Source organism: Arachis hypogaea, chromosome 14, assembly GCF_003086295.3.
Source record: "Arachis hypogaea cultivar Tifrunner chromosome 14, arahy.Tifrunner.gnm2.J5K5, whole genome shotgun sequence".
Taxonomy (NCBI): domain Eukaryota; kingdom Viridiplantae; phylum Streptophyta; class Magnoliopsida; order Fabales; family Fabaceae; genus Arachis; species Arachis hypogaea.
Genome location: NC_092049.1, coordinates 3,420,315 through 3,426,990, shown reverse-complemented (window position 1 = coordinate 3,426,990; position 6,676 = coordinate 3,420,315). Strand labels below are relative to the sequence as shown.

Below are 6,676 nucleotides of genomic sequence, written 5' to 3'. Positions count from 1 at the left end.
ATTTCAATAGTGTTATCCATTATTAATTTTCTGTAAAACCATCTCTTTAAAATTTCGTGTAAATTCAAATTACAATAACTTAAAAAAGACTTACAAATATTTTACATACACCAAGCTTCAAATTATTATAATTCTTGAAATCACTTAAAATTTATTATAAACTCTTTTTCATTTCCTTCAAGTTTTTTGAGAAAAAAAACATATGTCTATATAAAAGATGAAGTTGTACATAAGGATATGGGTTTCATTAAAATATGAAGTAGTGTTTGATCATTAAAATATGGAGTAGTTTTTCGGTGGACTGTGAGCAATAATTCGAGCTTTTTTTTGTAGTATGAGTTTGTATTAAAATATGTTTTTAGTGAAATGTGGGTGTAGTGTAGCCCATGTTACAAAGTCCCAAAAAAAAATTTCATAAAAAAAAAATCGATCATTAAATAGTTGGTCCAACTAAATCAACTTGGACTAGTCTACAAATACATTAAATTTTGGGTTAAAACTTGCATTTCAACAATTGTTGTATGGATGTCATCTCAGTCCTTCATTTGGCATCTTATTTTATGGTCCTTTAAAGTCTTGAAAATACTTTTCTCACCAAAGACATTACCTTGTTTTGAAAAGAAAACCATTTATCATTTAAAAGTTTATGTGGCTGGTTAGAATTTTTTTTAGAGCCCCTCTATTTAATTTGCACTCATTTAAAAGATAGGCAAAGAAAGAAAGAAAGAGCCGCTCTATATAAGTTTCACTCACTTCTCTTCCGTTCTCACACCATCTCTTTTTTTTCCTTAGACTCTTCATCATTCACTTCATAATAAAAAAGAAAAAATATTAGGATCTTCAAAATGCACGTATTAATACTGAAGTGGTTTTTTCTAATCATCTTCTTAGGCACATTAACAATTTTCGTTTTAAGATCTAAATTTCATAGGCTAGGAATAGTTTTACAAAATACTAAAACACAATATCATGATCATGTTGTTAACATGTCTTGCACTCAAATATTAGACCATTTCAATTATAAACCCGAAAGTTACATCACTTTTCAACAAAGATATGTGATAGATTTTAAGAATTGGAATGGTTCTAAATGGGGGACATCCATTTTTTTTTTATGGTTTGATGACAAAGCTTCTTTAGAAGATGGAATCGACGTGGCCGGATTTCTCAAAGGCAACACTCTTTGTTTCGGTGCTCTTCTTTTATACATTGAGGTAGAAAAGAAGAGCACCGAAACAAAAAACGTTGTCTTTGAGAAATCTAGCTGCGATTCGCCATTAAACCATATAAAAATGGGTGCCTTCGATTTAGAACCATCCCAATTCTTAAAATTTATCACATATTTTTATTGAGATGTGATATAACTTTTGGGTTTATAATTGAAATTGTCTAATCGTTGAATGTAAGACATGTTAACAACATGATCATGATAAAACCACTTAAATACTAATGCGTGCATTTTGAAGATCCTAATATCTTTTCTTTTTTCTGATCAAATGAAGGATGAAGAGCCTAAAGAAAATAGATGTATAGAAAAACTGAGAGATGGTGCGAGAAGTGAAGAGAAGTGGCTGAAACTTATATAGTTATATGATTATAATAGTTATATGATTATAAGTTCCATTCTTTCTTTTCTTTTTTTTTTTTTTTTTTTTTTGTCTATCTTTCAAATGCGTGCAAATTAGATAAAGAGCTCTTAAAAAGGAAATGATACTAAGCAGCCAGCAAGTTAAATGATAAATGGTCTTTTTAGGTAATCAGCCAATGCCATCTGCAATAACTTTATGGCAGAATTTTGGTTCACAGCCATCCGCAATAAAAAACTACGTGTTTCTCACACTGAAATTTTGTAAATATATATAAGAAAAACACAACAAAAGAAAGTGTTTCCCCGATCAACCTTAATGCTTGAGCAACTTCCTTCATCAGATCCTTATCAGCAGGGACCCTCCCTTTTACCACCATTTTTATTTTATCTTTTGGTCATCTACTCTGTAAAGAATACACAGAAGATTACCAACTTCATAATATACAGTTATGAAAACAGAAAGCCAATAATAAGGAAAATTAAATGATACAAAAAATTGATTTACATCTTTCTATGTTTCTCCTTGTGATTCTCCAACTCTGCTTTCTTAAAAGATAGCTTCACTCTGTCCTCTGAATCAGCAACCATGATACTATATATAGCTTTCTCCCGATTGACATCCTTAATCTTTTGTTCAATACTATATATAGCTCACTTTGCTTTTGACGTATATTTTCTTCAAATTCTTTCAGATAGTGGGTTTGTCTTCCTCTCCACATCTATTCACTGCAAGCATCACTTCATAAAACTTGCTGGTGTCTAAAATTAAGGTTATGAGCTACTGAACAACTTCAAACAACAGGCTAAACTCACCAAATTTCTTTCTCTTTCATCAATGTGAGAAATGTTTACATTGGAAATTTGAAGTTCGAGTGAATCACGCTCATTTTCTGTTTCCTCAATGCGTCTAACAATGCCATTCTGCATATATAACAAAATCTTAATATCATAAACGAGTTGGCATCTGACCATGCATTTAAATGTCAAAGATTGATCTCTGATTTAGCGCTTTTTTGAGCTGAGTATTTTTCCGGTTATTGCCATTCATGTAGCAGTCCCATGCCATCTTGAGTTTATTGTCATTTGTTTTCTGCACAAAAGAATCCAAAAATATAAAATAAGATACTCAATTCACCATAATTTAGAAGCTCCAGGAATATTTTAGAATATCTGATGTTACTGACATCTTCAACATTGATGATGTTTTATAAGTGTTGAAATATTGAAAATGATCTAGAAGCTTTGTCAATCAAGAGAAGCACATCAAATAAAAAAATTCAATTCATTAGTGAATAACTGAACAGACAGAATAAAGTACAAAAAAACTAGGATAACATATCCTGCTAACAAAAGCACCAAGGAAAAATACACGTCATGCACCTAAGCATGCCATTCTCTCTGTACATCCAGCAAAGAAATCCGTTATAATAGTCGCTAGCCAAGTATGACAATGAAGCCAACAAGATCAATTAACTAACCAGCATCAATTATTCTCTCAAATTCTGTCATTTCTATCAAAACATTATCATAAGTACCTAAAACCAAAGATGTAATTAGCGAAGGAGGACAGAAAACACACCTTTTTATCTTGGAGGTCCTTCTCAAGATCTAAAGCCCTTGATTTTTACATGATTGACGGTCAGGTTGGTAGCAACCTCATCAGTGAAGGGTGACTCTGGAAGAGGCCCTAAATTATGCTCCGCAAAAAGATTTTTAATACACAAATCACGTTCATTCTTCAACGACTTGTGAGCCTGTAGTTCAAAGTAGAGAAAATTACAATAATGTTCCACACAACCGGATAGCTGTATAAACACAACTTTTCATCAATTATTTACTCCAGCTTCAGTTTGAAGCTTGCTGATCTCCCAGATGGAATCATTGATAGTCTGCTTAAGGAAAGAACTTTTAGTGTCAATATCATTCAATTCTCTCTCCAATTTGCTTATTTTTGTTTGTAAAATTCCAATCCTTTCTTCAAACTTTGTCTTCCATTCCATCAACTCTTCATCAGTGTCTAATCAATGTAAGAACCAGAAGTATAAAAAAACTTACTGTGAAGTAAACTAGTGGGCAATAGATAAAAAAACACATGGAAATATAGAATGAAACTAAAACTAGATGAAAACTAAGAGGAAATGGTAACACATATACAACAACGGCCAGCACCTTCATTATCCTCGGTAAGAGCTGCATATTGTTTCTGTTGTTCCCTAAACAGAGTGCTTCGTTGAGCAGTTTTAGTTGAGATTTGGTCCTGCAGCTTTCGCAAAACTTTCAGTGTTTTCTCTGCATGATGTATTTTATCATCCACATCTTTAATGCTTCCTTCCAACTCCTGTAACTGACATTTTAGAGATTCTGTACTCTCCTGATCTTGGGCAATGCTTTCACGAAGCTGTAAGGAGATAAAAGAAAATAGTTATAATCAGATTTTTTTTTCTTTCTTTTACTTTTTTGGGAAACTGTGGTCTATTTTATATTTATAGTAGTCAAAATGGCAGAACTTCTCTACATTTCTGTTTGAAGACACATGGAAAAGAAGACAACAGCACTGCCTGGAGAGATGAATGCCCTCCAAACAATAATACATCGTTGCAGCAACTGAGCAGCACATGAATGCAAGAACTCAGAAGAATTCAAATTGTTTTTTGTGTCTTACATTTATGATCCAAAAAAATAGGGAGAATAACGCAGTTTATGTCCAAGATCATCAGAAAAAATTAAAAAAATAAAATAAAATAAAAAAAGAAAAAGGGAAGACAATTTGCAAATTTTCATCTGCAGAGATGTCAAATTTTAGAAAAGGAAAGTGACCTTATAAGCTGCATCTTTCAATGTTTGAAGATTCTCAAGTTTAAGCTTGAAAGTCTTTATCTCTTGAGCTTGTTCCTTGTGAAGTTTCTTTATAACCTCCAGTGCCTTTGTATATCTGCTCAGTAATATTAATATGTTATCAACTCTAAGTCACAAACACTAGCATTTCCTTGAATTGTTTTATGTAAAGTACCGCATCAGTTTCTGCAAACTCAACCTAACATGGCTCAATAAGGATTGTGTGTGTGTGTGTTTGTCCCTTTTTTTTTTGTGGTCAAGCAGAGTCCTCTGCACATGTAATGGAGTATTATCAGCTATGTGATTTAAACCATAGATGATTGAAAGTTGCTTCATACTTATGATAGTAAGATTCTTCTGAGGCAATTTTACAATGTAGCGACAGCTGATTTCATGTACTACCTACTTGAGCAACATGGAAGACAACTTGAATTTCATAATGATGAGAAATTTGGTAATTTGGGTGGGCAGAATGCATTGACCAAACACAATATGTAAAAGACAAGTTAAACGAATTATACAAAGCTCACAAAAGTTGAAAATCCAAAGTAGATCTGTGATGTGTAACCCTTTTCATACAAAAGATTAATAAAAGAGGAATTGTATAGTAACACAAATGATACCGAGTTGCAGAAAAGATGTCGTCAAACTTTTTCTTCAATGTGGAAGGATCCTGCAGTGGCCAATTCGCTTCATCTTGATGAACAAATATAACATTTTCTAAAATGGCCTTAGAAACACCCATGAGCGCAGGAATTTCCTTATCCATGTCTGCACATCTATAGCTAAGGCAAACTTTCTGACAAAGCAAACCAAGTAAGTCAAGTTAATACGACAAGCAAAAAAAGAGACAATTTGGCAATCACAAGCCAGAAGCAAACTCTAGATTCAAACTATATTACGTTAATAAAGTAAACCAAAACACTTAGTCTCTCATTCATTGGATTAATAAAACACTTTCATTAACCTACTTCCTATACTGGTTATAAACACAACATATTGCTTTTGTATTGTTTCCACATCTCAACATTTTCACAATACCGTTAAAACTAACGTTGAAATCAAGAAAATGGAACCTATCTTGTGGTTGAAGTTGAAGAATAAAGTTGACAATGTATCTCCCCATTATGAGGATTAATAGTTTGAAGTACACTCTCAATTGCCTTGTATTCCATCTTCGACGCCTTTTGTGTGAGCTGAAAGGACCTTATGCAAACCACGTCTTTTCCCGCTGCTGTCTTAAATCGGAGGTTAATCTGGTCCTTCGCTTCAGTTTCACCAGCAACCTTCCAAAACAAGTTCCAAAATACTAATCAATTAGTAGTAGCCATAGCAGTATCCTTATGTTTTGTAAAATATAACGAGTCAACTTAACATGATCCTTAACAAGTCTTAAGAGAGGAACCTTGGGGTCATGAATGAAACTGTGACCAGACCTTGCATTAGGAGGCAACTCGCCAGTGCAAGAAAGCTTCAAGCACTCGATGATTGTCTGCATAAAACGAATGAAAATGGCGTATTATAGTAAGAAGTTAGGGTTATGAAAAAGAAGAAGAGAAAAGGGAGGGAATGAAAATCGTACGGTTTTTCCAGCACCGTTGGGGCCAACGATTAGGGTTAAGGGTCTGAAGAAGGTGATGACGTTCTTTTTCTCTGGGTCGAAGCTCCGAATGCCTTTGATCAGCATCTTATCAACGATACTCATGGTTAACAGTTAGAGAGCGGGGAAATGGCGGGAGAGGAGTTCCCCCAACTGATGATGATGACTGAGAAGAAATGAATCGGTGTCTGCTGCTCCCGGCACTCAAAACAAAAGCAAAGTAATAACTAAGGTTCAGAGAGCGGTGGGGCTTCGAACCGCTCTCGCAACGGTTCAATCGGTTCAACCGTTAAAATGTGATTTAATTAGAATAGTTAAATTATAATAAAGAATAAATGACTATTTGTACCTACAAAAGATGAAAACGCTGATATATGTACCCACACTAAATCGAAACTAAATTATAACAACAAACTTACTCATGTTAAAAACTTTTAATGGGAATATTTTAAATAACTTTAGTGATTTTTTTTTATTTTTTTAATTTAAATATTTTATTTTTCGATAAACACATGTAATGAAATAAGAAATTCAAACCTACAAAATTGTTGTGCAAGCGATATTTATATCTTTAGTGATTATGTTATATTAATTATGAGCTTATTATTCTGTTTTTAATCATATTTGTTGAATTAGAAAATAGATTAAAGAAG

At 33.1% G+C, this 6,676-nt stretch overlaps 2 pseudogenes; one reads left to right on the top strand and one right to left on the bottom strand.

The window, feature by feature from the left end:
* Positions 1-6,676, top strand: part of LOC112740661 (protein DETOXIFICATION 16-like) — a 51,383-nt pseudogene that overhangs the window by 7,488 nt on the left and 37,219 nt on the right.
* Positions 1,730-6,288, bottom strand: LOC112740984 (DNA repair protein RAD50-like; annotated as a pseudogene).